Source organism: Lissotriton vulgaris, unplaced genomic scaffold (genome assembly GCF_964263255.1).
Source record: "Lissotriton vulgaris unplaced genomic scaffold, aLisVul1.2 SCAFFOLD_1778, whole genome shotgun sequence".
Lineage (NCBI taxonomy): Eukaryota > Metazoa > Chordata > Amphibia > Caudata > Salamandridae > Lissotriton > Lissotriton vulgaris.
The window spans coordinates 140,643-159,236 of NW_028248764.1; positions in this window are offsets into that span (position 1 = coordinate 140,643).

Consider the following 18,594-nt stretch of genomic DNA (forward strand, 5'->3'; position numbering starts at 1 on the left):
AGCCCTCTAAGCCATGTGGTACTGAAATTCTGAACCCGTGTCATAAACCTCATCGTTTTTGGTATCAAAAGACCGGAAATGACGAGTATACTATGCACAAGCATTTCCGTCCCAATCAAATGACGAAATCACCTCGAAATCAGCATTTCCGTTCCGAACCCTCGGGTTCCATTTTGTGAACGGCATCCATTTTGTGATTGCCCTCACATAGCCAAATGACTAGAAGCCAAAACCCAGTCCAAAGGACACGTACACCGTAGCTGACTCCTCCATGACCTGGGCAAGCTGGCTCCACTGCCCGAAGCCAAGCCTGTTCGGCCAGGTCCTTTTCCAATGGCCGAGCTAGATTCGTATCAAGACACAACACATCATAAACCTTTCTTCGCACGCAAACCATGCCTAATCTTACATACACCTGTCTCTGCTTTTTGCTTCATGACTTGCTTTACGAGGAGGAGGTTCCCTGTTTTATTGGGGGTCCGCCGATATCTGATGGAAATACTGGACCTCGCCGAGTAATTGATCATGGGTTGTAATTATCAGAATGTGGGCTTGTCATCATAACTCCGTTCTTTCTTTGTAGTAAAGTATGTGAATAACCGATTGTAAAATAGGGAATTTTAGCCTGAAGCACAATATTTCGTATAAATAAGAAGGCTGGCTTTGTATCTTTGAGCAGTCTCCTGAGAACCTACATGCTGTTGTACTTCTAGGATGCCTGTTACTGGTTGCAGCCAATAAACCTAATCTTTGACTTCACCTAGAAGACTCGTGTTTCTGTGGTCCGAAACAGGGAGAACTCAAAGTTTTAAGGTGTGTCCCCTGGCACCGCCGGGTCCATAAAAACCCGGTACTTCAGTTTGGCGCCCAACTCGGGGTGGTATCAGCGGTACCGGTCCAAGCCAAAGGTTCGTGAGGAGCTTTGTGTGAAAATTCCAGAGAACGGCCAGCCACTTCAGCGACCCCTGTATGTCGACGTGGTCCGAAGGTCTTTGCTGCGAGGTTCCCCGCATCCCGACGGCTACGAACGACTGCTGCCCTGACTATCGCCCTGTTTTGGACCCTTGATGATTTGTAGAGCGAAACGATAGATGAGTCTTCTGGTGACGCCATCGATACCTCCGTTAAGTATAAGTGGAGCGTCACCCAGTCCTTAGTTTGATTCTTAGTTCTTGGTATCCTTTCGGATTATTTTTATTGGAACTTGCAAGTGCCGAAACCGAAGGACTCATGTATTCACGAGACTATCATATTCGATTATCCTTCGAAGTTTGAAGCTAGACTAGAGAGCGAAGATGCCTGGTTTTAGCAGACTTGAAAATTTGTTTTGTCTTGGTTATGATAAGGATTCCCGATTGGAGGACTCGTGCCCGGTTCCTCCGATTGGAACTCCAACGTATGAACTGTATGTTAAACATGGCGTAGGTCCTATCACATATAATGAGGTATGGTCCCGTTATACCAGAAAAGACGGTGTTTTAAAATGGCCTCAATATGGAAGCTTTGACACAGAGATTTTAGATAATTTAGAAGTTAAACTTTTTAAGAAGAAAGCCCGGCCGGCAATGTTTGACTCTTTTCGCATATGGCGCAAAGAAGCCAAACAGAAAGAAATAAAATTAGCAAAGAAAAATAAAAGAGGTATGTCAATGGTACAAGCTGCCGTTGCGTTTAGGGATAATGAGGAAGAACAGGAGAGCGAACAAATGCTGAGACTAAGGAAGTTAGCGGTAGATAAGTGCTACCCAGTTTTGCCACATAAAGAACAGGAAGCAAAGAAAGACCCTGAAAGGGACCCTTTAATGTCCCACTTATTGAGTTCACCACCACCCTATGCACAAAACGCTACTGCACCTCCGCAACGCTTTGTCATACCACGCCCTGCCGCACAGACCCAAGTTCTTTCACAACAATCAGCCTCTTCTCCGCTGGTTTCTTCTTCTCTCATGGGGCCTCCTCAAGGTCCGCCGATTCCCATAACTTTGCCTACTATCCCGACTATTTCTCCTAACACTTCCTCCGCTATTTCCTCTGCTCCAGCCTTTCCTCAATCTAGTTCTTCTACTGTTCTCCCACCAGCTTCTCCGTCTGTTCGACAGAGAGTGGTTAACACTGTCGCTAACATTCTCTCACCTCTTTTCGGGTCGCCTAATACGACCCCTAACATAAAACGAAGACAGTCGCGGAGTCAACTACCCGACTGCCGAGAGAGGTGCGCTCCCACAGAACACACGTCTGCTTCCACCGCAGAATTCAATGAACAGCTTTGACCAACAGAATAACGCGTCCGGTAGGACGGCTCAGTACTATGCTGATGACTATTATACAGAGGATGGAAATATGGTAGGCAATGATTGCTAGGACAGCCACGGACAAAGAGAGGGAGTTGTTTCAGTTCCAATAGATCAGAATGGACCTTATGTTGAGGTAATTACATCAGGTGTGTCAACCTTTTCTGTTGTATACTGGTGCTACAAAGAGTTCTATTATGCACTCGAAACTCCCTGGCGCACCTTTGTCTGGCGAAATGAATGTTTCAGTAGGTTTTTCTGGTGCCCCGGTTAGGAATCCAATTTCTAGTCCTATGTCTCTTTCTGTTGGACCTTGTGAATTAAAAGCACCCCTCATCCTTACAACAGGCTGTGGTGAAAATGTGTTGGGATTAGATCTGTTAAAAAGACTATATGCGACTTTGTACTGTTCTCCTTCAGGAGTACAACTCACACTAGGTAAGAGAGTGGTCTCTCCAATGTATTTATCAAGGTATAAAATTTAGACAGAATTGTCTTCTCTTCCAGATACCCTTTGGGCTATTGGTCCTAATGATGTGGGTCTTTTGGAAATATCACCATATGTTGTGACAATAAAAGCAAATGTCAGACTGCCACGCATTCCCCAATACAAGATTTCTAGCGATCATTTATGATTTGATTGAGGAAGATGTAGTCGAAGAAAAAAGGGGCAACATCTGTAATAGTCCGGTTCTGCCTGTCTTGAAGCGCACTGATCCTTCTCAACCACTTGTCTATAGGTTCGTGATTGACCTTAGGGAAGTAAATAAGATTGTAGTGCCACAGTTTCCAGTTGTGCCCGACATAACTACCCTATTGACAATGATTCCAGCTTCAGCCGCTTGGTTCTCGGTGATTGACTTGAAGAATGCTTTCTTCAGCATACCGATTGCCGAGGAGAGCAGAGATATTTTTGGCTTCAGTTTAGGTGGCCGAAGTTTCCGCTTCAAGCGCGCTCCTCAGGGCTACTGTGAAAGTCCATCAATATATAGTCAGGCTTTGAAAAGACAGCTTGACACTGTTGTTTTGCCCGATGGCGCTACACTTGTTCAGTACGTCGACGATCTGCTTGTAGCTGCAGATACCGAGGAGATTTGTAAGGAGGCTACATTATCGTTGTTGCGTAACTTATCCGACTTCCATCACAAAGTCTCTCTCTCTAAGCTACAATATTGTCGACAAGAAGTGACCTACTTATCGAAGGAGGGAAGGAAACTGACCCCAGAGAGAATTCAGGCAATTGCGAAATTGAGTGTACCAACGACACAGAGAGAAGTGCGTGCTTTCTTGGGCATTACATCATATTGTAGGCAATGGATACCGAATTTCTCATTGTTCGCCAAACCTTTGGTGGCATTGACTCGTAAAGATACACCAGATCCCATTCTATGGTCTGAAGAGTGTCAGAAAAGTTTTTCCGAGTTGCGTGATGCATTATGTTCAGCTCCTGTGTTGGGTACCCCCGACTACAGTAAGCCCTTTACACTATATGTCCACGAGAAGGAAGGTTGTGCATTATCAGTATTGACACAGTCTTTCGGAGACAATCAACGTCCAGGCGCGTATTTCTCGTCGACCTTAGATCCGGTAGCTAGGGCATTGCCAAGTTGTTTGAAAGCCACAGCAGCAGCGGCTGTTTCTATACGACAGTCTGCTGGGTTGGTGATGGATAATATGCTAGTCGTGATGGTTCTGCATGCGGTAGACACTCTGTTGAATAGAAATAGGACACAGCACTTAACTAGTGCTCGATTGTCAGGTTATGAGTTAACCTTACTAGCAAGTCACGTCCACATTAAAAGATGCAATACTCAAAACCCAGCCACGTTGTTGCCAATCCCAGTTGAGACAGAGGATGCTGAAAAGCAACACAACTGTTTCTTTAGGACAGAAGAAGAAACGAAAGGGAGAGTGGACCTTAGGGACACTCCTCTCACAGAATGTGATGGCACTTTGTGGGTTGATGGTTCGTGTTTCAAGTTGCCGAATGGTGATACGACTGCGGCATATGCTGTTACAACTTTGCATACCATTGTCGAGACCGCACGTATCCCACATAACTCTGCGCAAGCAGCAGAATTGATTGCACTCACGAGAGCATGTGTGTTGGCGAAAGGGAAACGAGTGAATGTGTACACCGACAGTCAGTATGCCTTCGGTGTTGCTCATAGTTTTGGACGATTGTGGCGTGAACGTGGTTTCCTGACTTCACACGGTGCTAAGATTCAATATGGTCAATTGGTGAATGAGCTTCTGGAATCACTGACCTTGCCGTTACAAGTGGCAATTGTAAAGTGCAGTGCACACAAGAGGATTGCAGACGATGTTGGTTGTGGAAATGCGCTCGCGAATGGAGTCGTGAAAGAAACTGCGAGGGATGTGATGAGTCGAATGAAATCGATTCAAAATGAAGCCACAGAGAAAGAGCTGAAGGTGTGGAGAGAAAGAATGGGTAAAATGGATGCGAATGGTTGTTGGGTTGAATTGTCGGAACATCGGCGTTGGTTGCTACCCGATGTGTATGCAGTGGTTACAATGGCGCATAGAATGGCACACATCAGTGCGAAAGGGATTTGCAAGTTGTTGGCTCCAGTCTGGCAGAATCCTAGAATCCCTAAATATGCAGAGAATATAGTCAAAAACTGTATGGTATGTCTGAAATACAATCCTGGTAGGGGAACCCCAACTCCAGCTGGTCATTTTGTTCCTCCTACGTACCCGTTCGAGGTTTTGCAGCTAGATTTCATCCACATGGAAAGGTGCAACAACCTGAAATACGTACTCGTTGTTGTTTGTGCTTTTTCAAGATGGATAGCAGCGTACTCCGTGAAAGACAATAGTGCCTTAACGACAGCGAAAGCCCTTGTCAAAGAATTCTTCCCTAGGTTTGGAATGCCGAGAATGGTCTGGAGTGATAATGAGAGTGAATTTGTGGGACGAGTGAGGAAGAGAGTATGTGAAGGGCTAAGCATTCATCAAAAATTCCACGCTGCAAATCACCCCCAATCAGCTGGATTAGTAGAGTGCTATAACGGCACCCTAAAACTAAAATTAGCTAAAATCCAAGCGAGCACTGGTCTTAAGTGGCCTGACGCTCTACCCTTGGCACTCCTATCAACACGAATGACTGCACATTCGCGAATGGGACTTAGTCCCTACGAGATCGTGTTCGGCCGCCCGGCCAACATATGGGGAGTGCCAAGGCCCACGAAGTTCATCGAGATAGAACATCCTGTGCTGCTTGACTATTTGTATGAATTGACGACTAAATTGCATGTTTTACACCAACCGGTTCAGAGTTCCCTACCACCAGCTTCTGATGATCCAGGCCACTCTATTGAACCTGGTACCTGGGTCCTGGTGCGCAACTTCCAGCGAACCAAGAACAAGCAGCCTCGCTTGACGGGACCCCACCAAGTGCTGCTGGCAACCCGCACCGCAGTCCGAGTGCACGGCAAGAAGAGTTGGGTGCACGGCGTCCATTGTAAGCGGGTCCCGCTACCTTTGCCACACGACCGATGGGTCCAGGAGGGAGTTGCTGACTCTGAGACCGGAAGCTTGCCTCGTTACCTGCTTTCTAGTGATGCACAGATAAAAGGAACAAGCTCTGCACGCGCGAGTGACGACATTCTACAAGGATCTGTGCCACCCTCAATGCGATCGGACACTACAGAGCCTGAACTCCTGTTCCAGGACCAGACAGCGCTTGGAGGAACACGTTACAATTTGAGGCCAAGAATTATGACTATGAACAAATAAAGTACTACTTTCTATTTTTAAAGGTGCAGCTCTCTCTCCCCTGTGAGGAACTTGCTCATTTTTGTTTTTCGAACCGCCATCCGGGTTCTGCTGCTAGGGTCGCGGCTGGCCAAAGTCTTTGGGGTGCAGCCGAAGACGTTAGGTCAACGGTTCTGGTTGGTCTACGGGAGTTGCCCTGGACTGACAAGAAGCATCCTTTAGCAGAAACACCCAACCGCCGCGGGCAGCAATTCTAGAGGATGGAGTTTTTCAAGGCGGAGAGACCTGCCAAATCGATGAACTTTGAAACGAGAATGTGCACAGTGATGGCAAGAACACGATTTGTGATAATATGCATTTTTATGTTGTGTAGTATAATGATGTTTTTAATAGGCTATGCTTTATTCACTTTCCGAGTGTCATTTGCACACACTACGCAGCCCACTCCTCCTCCTCTTGTTTCACCTCATTCCTTTCGCCCTCTGCCTGAGCACGAAACTGCCAGAAGATTGGAGTTTATAAATAATTCATTCGTTCAGCTCCTACACCAACACCAGTTGATAATGAACACGACAAATTGTTGAGTGTGTGGTCTTATGCCGCATACTACAGATAAAGGTATCCCATATTTTGTCCTGCCATTCAGCTACTACGGTTCTTTATGGGCATTTCAGACAATATTCTTATTTGCCATCGAACCATATCCCTCGCGTTCCACGAGAAGCAATTCAAGCAGTAAGGCATTAGTGGTAGGAATCACAAACCTGAGCAGAAATGTTGATACATATAGGACGATTCCGAGGGATGAGTTGAAGGCTTACAATAGATGGAACAAATCGGGGTATGAAGTTGCCTTAAGTGAAAACATGCTAGCGAAGGGATCCTCCCCGATCTGGATCGCCCCCCATCAGGGTCACCTATGTCTGCAGGGAAATGGCAAGAATCCCAGAGCTCAGTTAGGGAAGAGTGTCTGTACTGAAACTTACGTCTTCTCATCCCAGACCTCTCCTCCACTCTTAGCAACTAAGGGTACATATTTTGTTTGCAATGATAGAGCATACACCTGGTTGCCCCCTGACTTCTCGGGCACGTGCTTTGTCTCGTTCTTGCTGCCACCCAACTACACGGCCGTGGCAGATTACCATAGAACAAGGATAGTTAGAGGTGTTGTGAGTAAAGACGACACTACGGGCCAAGAGTTTGGCGACTTCGTAAAAGGTTTTCTGCCGTTTTGGGGGCCTATGGTGAACAGCAGGAACATTCGCCAGTTGACGAGGGTAGTTGAATCTGAGATAATTGAAACTACCGGTGCCCTTAGTAACTTAACTGCAGAGCTCCAGTCGGACCGCCTTATGACCCTTCAGAACAGAGTCGCGTTGGACGTCATACTTGCAGACCGAGGTGGGGTATGTAAAGTGATCCAATCAAGTTGCTGCATTTTCATCCCAGATAACACACCAACAGTATACCAGGCCATCTCCAAGCTGCACAAAATCTCTGAATCAATTCATGTGGACAAGGGAGACTGGTCACTGATGGGGTGGTTCTGGGAACTGATATCGGTCTGGGGATGGAAACTCCGTATAGGGATGGCCTTAGCCATTCTTTTCCTGCTCTGCCTATGTATACAGTGTGCTCCTACAATATGTGGTTACTGTGCCACATCATGTGTAAGGAAACCTGTATCAAGAAACGAGCTCAGTAACAGGATGATGCTACAGCAACATCTCAATGACTTTGTGAACATAGACCTAGACTCAGATTAGCATGAGTATGGGTTGTTTTGCCTATGTAAGGGCAAAAGGAGGGTCTGTGGTACTGAAATTCTGAACCCATGTCATAAACCTCATCGTTCCGAAATGATTTTGGTATCAAAAGACCGGAAATGACGAGTATACTATGCACAAGCATTTCCGTCACGATCAAATGACGAAATCACCTCGAAATCAGCATTTCAGTTCCGAATCCTCGGGTTCCTTTTTGTGAACGGCATCCATTTTGTGATTGCCCTCACATAGCCAAATGACTAGAAGCCAAAACCCAGTCCGAAGGACACGTACACCGTAGCTGACTTCTCCATGACCTGCAAAAACAACAAGTGATGGACCGAATGTGGATCAATGTCACACATTCCCCCAGTCAAAAGATCTGGGCCCAAATCCATCGTTTTTTTGCACTCCACACCACCCTGGGTTAGACAATGGCGATATGCAAATCAGCTCTGACCCTGTTGCCCCATGGGAACAGTCCAGTCCGAACTACAAAAGCCATGTCCTTCCCAGAGCGGAATCAAGCATCCGAGGACCGGACCGGTTTCGAGGTAACACCTCTCATCAGCCCGGCTAGCTTGACTCCAAGTGGTGTGGAGTGCCTGGGACCCACGTCTGGGCATCCCCAGCGCACTTAGGGCGGCAATTGCAAAAACAACAAGTGATGGACCGAATGTGGATCAATGTCACACATTCCCCCAGTCAAAAGATCTGGGCCCAAATCCATCGTTTTTTTGCACTCCACACCACCCTGGGTTAGACAATGGCGATATGCAAATCAGCTCTGACCCTGTTGCCCCATGGGAACAGTCCAGTCCGAACTACAAAAGCCATGTCCTTCCCAGAGCGGAATCAAGCATCCGAGGACCGGACCGGTTTCGAGGTAACACCTCTCATCAGCCCGGCTAGCTTGACTCCAAGTGGTGTGGAGTGCCTGGGACTGGACTGTTCCCATGGGGCACAGGGTCAGAGCTGATTTGCCTATCGCCATTGTCTAACCCGGGGTGGTGTGGAGTGCAAAAAAACGATGGATTATGACCAAGATCTTTTGACTGGGTTGAATGTGTGACATTGATCCACATTCGGTCCATCACCTGTTGTTTTTGCATTTGCCGCTATAAGTGTACTGGGGATGCCCAGACGTGGGTCCCAGGCACTCCACACCACTGGAGTCAAGCTAGCCGGGCTGATGAGAGGTGTTACCTCGAAACCGGTCCGGTCCTCGGATGCTTGATTCCGTTCTGGGAAGGACATGGCTTTTGTAGTTCGGACTGGACTGTTCCCATGGGGCACAGGGTCAGAGCTGATTTGCATATCGCCATTGTCTAACCCGGGGTGGTGTGGAGTGCAAAAAAACGATGGATTATGACCCAGATCTTTTGACTGGGTTGAATGTGTGACATTGATCCACATTCGGTCCATCACCTGTTGTTTTTGCATTTGCCGCTATAAGTGTACTGGGGATGCCCAGACGTGGGTCCCAGGCACTCCACACCACTGGAGTCAAGCTAGCCGGGCTGATGAGAGGTGTTACCTCGAAACCGGTCCGGTCCTCGGATGCTTGATTCCGTTCTGGGAAGGACATGGCTTTTGTAGTTCGGACTGGACTGTTCCCATGGGGCACAGGGTCAGAGCTGATTTGCATATCGCCATTGTCTAACCCGGGTGGTGTGGAGTGCAAAAAAACGATGGATTATGACCCAGATCTTTTGACTGGGTTGAATGTGTGACATTGATCCACATTCGGTCCATCACCTGTTGTTTTTGCATTTGCCGCTATAAGTGTACTGGGGATGCCCAGACGTGGGTCCCAGGCACTCCACACCACTGGAGTCAAGCTAGCCAGGCTGATGAGAGGTGTTACCTCGAAACCGGTCCGGTCCTCGGATGCTTGATTCCGTTCTGGGAAGGACATGGCTTTTGTAGTTCGGACTGGACTGTTCCCATGGGGCACAGGGTCAGAGCTGATTTGCATATCGCCATTGTCTAACCCGGGGTGGTGTGGAGTGCAAAAAAACGATGGATTATGACCCAGATCTTTTGACTGGGTTGAATGTGTGACATTGATCCACATTCGGTCCATCACCTGTTGTTTTTGCATTTGCCGCTATAAGTGTACTGGGGATGCCCAGACGTGGGTCCCAGGCACTCCACACCACTGGAGTCAAGCTAGCCGGGCTGATGAGAGGTGTTACCTCGAAACCGGTCCGGTCCTCGGATGCTTGATTCCGTTCTGGGAAGGACATGGCTTTTGTAGTTCGGACTGGACTGTTCCCATGGGGCACAGGGTCAGAGCTGATTTGCATATCGCCATTGTCTAACCCGGGGTGGTGTGGAGTGCAAAAAAACGATGGATTATGACCCAGATCTTTTGACTGGGTTGAATGTGTGACATTGATCCACATTCGGTCCATCACCTGTTGTTTTTGCATTTGCCGCTATAAGTGTACTGGGGATGCCCAGACGTGGGTCCCAGGCACTCCACACCACTGGAGTCAAGCTAGCCGGGCTGATGAGAGGTGTTACCTCGAAACCGGTCCGGTCCTCGGATGCTTGATTCCGTTCTGGGAAGGACATGGCTTTTGTAGTTCGGACTGGACTGTTCCCATGGGGCACAGGGTCAGAGCTGATTTGCATATCGCCATTGTCTAACCCGGGGTGGTGTGGAGTGCAAAAAAACGATGGATTATGACCCAGATCTTTTGACTGGGTTGAATGTGTGACATTGATCCACATTCGGTCCATCACCTGTTGTTTTTGCATTTGCCGCTATAAGTGTACTGGGGATGCCCAGACGTGGGTCCCAGGCACTCCACACCACTGGAGTCAAGCTAGCCGGGCTGATGAGGTGTTACCTCGAAACCGGTCCGGTCCTCGGATGCTTGATTCCGTTCTGGGAAGGACATGGCTTTTGTAGTTCGGACTGGACTGTTCCCATGGGGCACAGGGTCAGAGCTGATTTGCATATCGCCATTGTCTAACCCGGGGTGGTGTGGAGTGCAAAAAAACGATGGATTACGACCCAGATCTTTTGACTGGGTTGAATGTGTGACATTGATCCACATTCGGTCCATCACCTGTTGTTTTTGCATTTTTCTCCATGACCTGGGCAAGCTGACTCCACTGCCCGAAGCCAAGCCTGTTCGGCCAGGTCCTTTTCCAATGGCCGAGCTAGATTCGTATCAAGACACAACACATAAACCTTTCATCGCACGCAATGCACGCCTAATATTACATACACCGGTCTCTGCTTTTTGCTTTATGACTTGCTTTACGAGGAGGAGGTTCCCTGTTTTATTGGGGGTCCGACGATATCTGATGGAAATACTGGACCTCGCCGAATAATTGATCATGGGTTGGAATTATCAGAATGTGGGCTTGTCATCATAACTCTGTTCTTTCTTTGTAGTAAAGTATGTGAATAACCGACTGTAAAATAGGGAATTTTAGCCTGAAGCACAATATTTCGTATAAATAGGAAGGCTGGCTATGTATCTTTGAGCAGTCTCCTGAGAACCTACATGTTGTTGTACTTCTAGGATGCCTGTACTTCTAGGATGCCTGTTCCTGGTTGCAGCTAATAAACCTAATCTTTGACTTCACCTAGAAGACTTGTGTTTCTGTGGTCCGAAACAGGGAGAACTCGAAGTTTTAAGGTGTGTCCCCTGGGACCGCCGGGTCCATAAAAACCCGATACTTCAGCCAAGGCGTACCCAGGTAGAACATCACACACTTACATCAACGTCGTCCCAGAAGTGTTCTCTCATGTCTTGAGGAACTGAGATGTCCAGAATGAAGCAATCAGATTAAAATCAAGTGCCGGGGACTGATTGCAGAACCAAAGGAAGCCCTCCAAAAACGCTCCTAAGTACAGAGTGTATGAAAGCTGGAATTACTCCGAAGATGGTCAGAAAGGTGGTTGAGACCTGATCCAAGGTGCTTAAATAAGTGTACGATCCCACTCGTATCTGACATATTAAAGATACAATGAACATTTTCTCCGAAATGGATCAGGAAGTTCGTACAGACCACGGACTGTAGCTCTGCCAAATACCTTGCAACCTGGAGATCAAAAGTTTTCTCAGGCTTAAGTTAAGACCACATTTGGTTGAAACAACATGGCTTTCAGTCTGCTTAGCTAATCAAACCTTATGCTGGACACATTTAATGAAGGCCACAGTGGTGCCCCCATAGCTCTGTGAGCTGGAGGAAACAATACTTGCTTACAATAATCAACCCTGAAGTTTACTGTGTTTAGATATGTGATGCCGGGCACCATTCCACAACAGCCTTGGTCATTCAGAATTAAATAATTCCCATTCGAGAGTAATTCAAAATCTGGATTAATTGCTGCAGCTGGGGTGCCTTTCAAGTAGAAAAATAAGTCTGCTTTTGAAGCATTACAGGCTCCGTGAAGCAAGACGTCCTTGCACACCAAAGAACCACTTAAAGCTCTCAATATTTACCTCTTAATAAAACTTCTGTGTCCTTATTCCTACACCTATATCCGTATGGTAAAGCCCAGATATCTTGTATGTACTCTTAGCCTAATGCTTCATACCTTCCGAGCTGATGGTGTTCTAGACAGTATTGGAACTGAAATGTCGTGATGGGTAGTGGGATACGGCCATGAATTAACCATTCTGTATACGCTGACTCCACTATTGTAAAAGGTAACTTTTCTAGTGTCTCAATGAGCAGCATGGTGTACTTTGCATCTCTGCGTGCCGTTGTCAATTATCTGTCGGTCAGATTATAAGCCGAAAACAGATTTGTGCCATTAATGTACCACCATGGCACGTTGCCGGAACGTAATGATTGTAGTGTCCTCCAGCTTAAAAGCATAATAGAGTGCAACTGAGATTGCATGTTGTAGAATCGACAAGTCTTGTTCCATTATGTCAAATGCTGAGGACACAATGTTGCTCAGTGAATAAATACATGAAGAAAGTGTAGTACAGTCATCAACCACAGCCAAAGCTTTTTCTAGGTTAATTCTATCAATCGCACGTAATCTCTCAGCAGCATCTTGTTTGACGACTTTACATAGTTCATTATAGATTGCTTATAAGAAGCATTTTTGGCTCAGTTTTTTGGGACCTAGCAAGAAATTCCTAGGATCCATATTGTCGGACCGAAGAGACAAGTGTAGTTTCACCTGTGATAGTGTTGAGGTCTATAGCCACTCCAGGCACAACTTCCAAACACCATAAGAAGTCAATACCCCTGGGTCGTCTGTGTGTACATAGCGTGTGCGAGGCCTATGGATACTAAACCCTACGGTGGCACCCTTAAATCTTGATGGACACCCATTGGTGTCGGAAACCAAACCAACCATCCCTCCCAATTGGGGGCTGAGGAATTGTATGTACCATTCTGTATCATTGCGCCCAGCACTTCCTCATATGTCATTGTATCATTTGACATACCTTCATGTTAGAAATGGGGGTCTCCAGGTGGCAATGGTTTGCACCTTTATCCAAATAGGGACACTTGCTTCTAGTCGGGGTAAGGGGAATACACTCCTAAAATAAAAAGCTGCACTGCCCTCGCACTGACAAAACACAGTATAACCATAAAGTAGGCAAGGTTACAAAAACATTCTATGTACAGAGCCAAATTACGACAATTGCAATACAGTTCAGTATCCTTGGGGGATAGATGCAGGTTTTATTGGTTCCACAACCAGCCGACACGTGTTTCGTCGCGTGGGAACAAATCACTGCGACTCCTCAGGGCCTAAGACACGACCTAAAGTTCTAAAAGGTCTCGATCAGTGTGTCTTTATAGTCTGATTACCTAGAAGTGCAGATATTGAATTTGGATTTCAAGGGTACGGGTATTGCAGAAGTCAAAGGAAGAAATGATTCCGTATTGTAGGGAGGTTCCAGGTGTGGTGGTTCCTTCCGTAGCTGGGAGTAGTAAAACAAAGTACGCTGGTAATTGTCTCAGACAGGTGAGTTTCACATCAAATTTGTGTTCCCGCACAATGTGGTTAAGACTCGGTATTGTCAATGAAGCTTGATATCTGTGTGCATCAAGCTGAAAACCGGGAGGGGATACTAAGTCAAGTTCCGGTTCTGGTGGGTGCTACCTGTTGCCGGAAAATCGTAAGAGCGGTATCCCTCCTCCTGTATTTCCCGGTCGCCGTTTTCCTGGAAAAATGTTCCCATTGATGGTAAGTGTTTACAGTACGCGGAATACTAGCTCTGTGCAAAGAGAATTTACCATAGTGCAGCTAACAATACATTGTGTCAAAATCATGTATATCTTCGTACAATTCCCTGTAGGAAAATGCAGCAAATTGTTCTAAATCTGAAAGCATAGTATTTACTCTGGCTAATTAAATCATTCAATTACATTTTAAATATGTGTGGAATGTTCAAATGTTCAGTAGGACCAAATACATCATATGAAACCCTATCCCAAAGTATACCATCAGGTACTGGAATTGCTGTATTGTTCACAAGGGACAGGCCTCTATGTATACGGCGAGATGATTTATGTGGTTTCAGGACCAAGTTCAGAGATTGTTCTGCAGAGCATTGGTGGAGGTAATGTCCATTCAGTAGTAGGTAAAATACAGTTCTATACCAATGCAAATTGACAGGAACAGGATCCCTAATGCAAACCAAAGATGCAACCAAGGGGACACAAAGTAAGTATTTTTCAACCAGAGATAGAAACGTTGAAATCTTTCTTTTTTGAAAATTGATGGCGTTTGCTCAGGCTCCCTTGGATCCGAAGAGAAGTTATTGAAGTTGATGAAGTAGCCAGACTCTGTTCGATCTATCTTTGGTTGCTCTGTGACGCTCCTAGAACTGGCAGGTGCATCTTGTGAAGGCACGTTGATGTAGATGCCATTGTTGGGCCGCATTGCAATTTGCATTTCAGTTATTTTTGACTTTCAGCTGATGATATTCGCACACCGTTATTGGAAATTCCTGAATTTTGCGCAGAGGTGTCTTGAAACGTTATCATCTGAACTTCCTGTATAGTAGCAAGAGGAGATCTGTGGCTACTCAGGGCCCCACATGGCCTACTGTTGAGAATGTGGTTTGATCAGATCAATGGAGACAAATCTTTTTTTTGTTCGACCGACAAGAGGCAGAAGAAGTACTGTTCTTGTTCCTCTTATAGCCTGGACAGGTATAGGTGTTTTGTAAGCTGGCCCAAGCTCCTTCTTTTCCACAATCTTTTCTCTGATCAGGTCCCCAATCTCTGGGACCCAGGCAGGTCTTGCCAGAACCGGTTTCACTTCCCCAATGGCGGTGCTTTTTACTTGCCCGGAAGTCATCAAGTTCTTGTAAAACAGCTAAACAATCATTCAAATCAAATGGATTCCTATTTGCCACTGTGCTGGCACAATTGAGGTCAGGTACCCACATTCTTGTCCCAAACAAGATCTCATAGGGGGCACGTCCTCCCAAGGATTTTCTTGGCATATTGTTTAGTGCCCCCTGGACTCTGTATAGGTGATTGACTCAACTACCGCCCGCACCTACTACCCTTGCTGTTAAGGATTGCTTTAGGTCACAGTTTTTCCACTCCACCACCAAATGTCCCTTAGGGTGGTAGGGGAGCAGTACCGCAAGGCCACGCCCATACTTTCCATGACTTCCTTGCAAGCCTGTGAGCTAAATGCATGGCCACGGTCGGAATGTAACATGCCAATTGTGTATGTTTTGATAAAGACTTGCAAATCCTTTATAATAGTTTGGGCGTCATTCGAAGGCTGAGCCCATAAGAATCTAAAGCATGAATCCACTGTCACCAAGATGTACTTGTATGCCACATCTGAATTCAGAGAGCCGCAGTGGTCCAAATAGACACATGCGAGTGGTCTGTCAAAAATAAGGAGTTGTCTTGTTTGGGGTGGCCACGCAATGGTAGAACCTTTCATCTGCTGGCAGATATTGCACTTTGGGACATAAGCCTTGGTCTGTTTTGACAAACCTGACCACCAATATCGGTGCTTCCATATTAAAGTTGTTGCAGGGACTCCTGCGTGTGCTGAGCCCAGACCCTCGTGTGCTGCTAGAATGAAACCTAATCTGAGTTTGTTATTAGTTTATCCCGCACTCGTTTGAATTTAGGCATACAGTGTGTTTTTTACATTTAATGTATAGGAGTATTTGAGTGGAAAGCCTTTAGGCAAGGCTGAGCTGTTATGCATAGCATTGACAGCTATCAGTATGTCTCCATCTATCCTCGTGCTAGCACGAGTGATTGCAACAACAGCAGCAGTTGGCACTGTCCTCTTAGCATCTTCATCAGCCAGTGAATTCACTTCAACGTGTATACCAACACACTGATGACTCAAGGTGTGAATTAATTGATCCCATGCCAGACAATCTTTCAGCTTTGCCACTTGTTCCCATAATACTTCATGTTTAATTGTACAACCCTTGGAATCGCTATATCCGTTCAGGCCCACTAATGAAGATATTCATTGCAAGACTGCACACAATAGAACAAATCGCACACTTTCAGTGTGGGAAATTCCTGATACGTATATCGTAGTACTAGTATCAGGGTTTTCAACTCTGCCAACTGTGCAATCTCCTAGAGATTATGGAGTTGTATTGCTGGGAGGAACTTACCATCCCGCAAACATCCCTTCACTATAGCGCATGCAGCGCTATACTGTTGTTTACTTCCAATGGCAGGTTGAGCAGAACCATCAGTGTAGATGATGTATTCATACATTTCTAGAGGCAAGATTTCATTCGGGAGCGGGTATTCTTGTTCGGAAAGCAGAAATCCTTGTGTTTTCAGAGTAGGATCATATTTGTAATCTACATCTGTTGCAGTGAGAGAATTAGCCCATTCTGCTCATTGTGGATGTAATGCTTTCGCATTTTGGAATGCTCGCTTTAGTCACAGTTTCTAAAGTTGGTACTGGGGTTACAACGATTATGCGTTTCCTCTGTGCTAGTGCTCTTCCTCTCACTACAGCAGTCTGTACTGCCTGTCTCCGCTTCATTGAAAGTGAGGTATGTATATCCTGATAAACCCGGGACCACCCAGATGACCAAGTTCATAAAATACACAAGTGTGTAAATGTCTGGATGCTATTGTGTCAGCCGGAACTAAACAGAGAGTATCCAAGTGTTTCTGTGTCTACTGATTTGAGTTGAAATCTGGTCTGATTAAGTCATAAAAAGATTTTACTCTTTCTGCATAATCTAGAATGTATCTTCTGCCAAAATTTAGAAATCCTAAAATGGATTGCAAACCTTTCAGTCATTGGAGGTTGCAGCAGCGTGCATTTTTCAAAAAAATTAGCTGCCAGGCTCTTCTTGCCTTCACTTGATAACTCATATCCCAGAAATAGGACATTGAGATAAGCAATTTTTGATTTCTTGATCTTAAATTATTAGCCCAGTTTGGCAAACCCCACAATTATGTTGTTCACTCAGCACAAGTGTTCAAGTAATTAATTGTCCGTCAGATGGAGGTCATCGACATCGAACACTGCCTCCCCATCGAACGTTTGTTACAATTCTGACACACTTGCCGAGAATAGCACCCGGCTATTCTTAAACCACTATAACAAATGACAAAACGTTTGCTGTTAAATATCTGCTTTCTGGAGCTATATTTTGGCAGAAGAACGCATTCGAGATATCTAAAGTAATTTGGTATTTCTTCCACACAATGTTATTTGTCAATGCGGCACTATGTGCATTTTGAACTGCAAATGTTCGCGTGTAAGTGCTTAAGTGACAGAAATCTTAAACGAGACAATATGAATTGTCAGGTTGGTCTAAGATTTCTTTGACCTGCCTTTTTGCATTGTATTTTATAGCGTACAGTTGCTGTGGATTTGGAGTAGATTTTAATGGTATTTCGTGGTGAGTAGACTCCACGTCTCACTCTACATGGTTACGGTATAATGCCAGAGCTAGCGCTAGCGTGCACTCCTGCACATAGAGTGTTTTAAAGATACTGGACCAAGGTCGGAGATGGGTACTCCATCACGAAGTCTGGTGGCAAATCTTTCTCTGCTAATAGGTTATCATAGCCATATGTTGAATTCTTCCAAAAAGACCTATCACTTTTCTTGAAATATCACCTCTATTTGGAGTGTAATTTCGTATAGTCTGTGTGAGACACTCACTCTTGTATCAGGTGTTTCCACCATGATATGTTTATGCAATACTGCTGTCACCAGAAAATCCTTCGGGTTCTGGCCAGCTATTGTTATTTCTGCCACTCTGTCTAGCATCGTCGGAGCCCATTCGCCATTCAGAAGCTGAGTCCTCAGTAACCTCTGCATGTCAAATTTTCAAGCCAGCTACTTTCTTCTTTTTGAATTGAAGTTTTGCTTTTGTTTTTTTTTCCTGTTTGATAATGTAATCTGAATTACGATGTGTTTCCTTTTTCTCTCTTGGTTGATCTTCGGATTTTTATTCAGATCGCCCGTCCCTGAGTTTTTTTATGAACCCTGAAAGGGACCAATGGAACGTGTATCAGTGTCCTGATATCTATCAGGTTTCCTAATGTTTTCACGATTCTGAAGGTTATACTTCTTTTCAGAGGACTACCTTTGGGGAGACCCATCCCTTGATCGGGAATTCTTTTCTGAATTATTATTTTTTGCATTTTTGTTCTCCCATATCTTCTTAGAAGAAGCGGGTTCTTGATTCGAGTTGTCCTTGTCAGGACTACTTGCCATGTGTGGCTTCCCGGCTTTGGTTCCCAGATTATCTCTACCTAATGCAGCATAGGTTTCTTCCATAAAGTTCGGTCCCTATTGATATGAGCTGTTTCCCTTAGGCAGCTATATATGG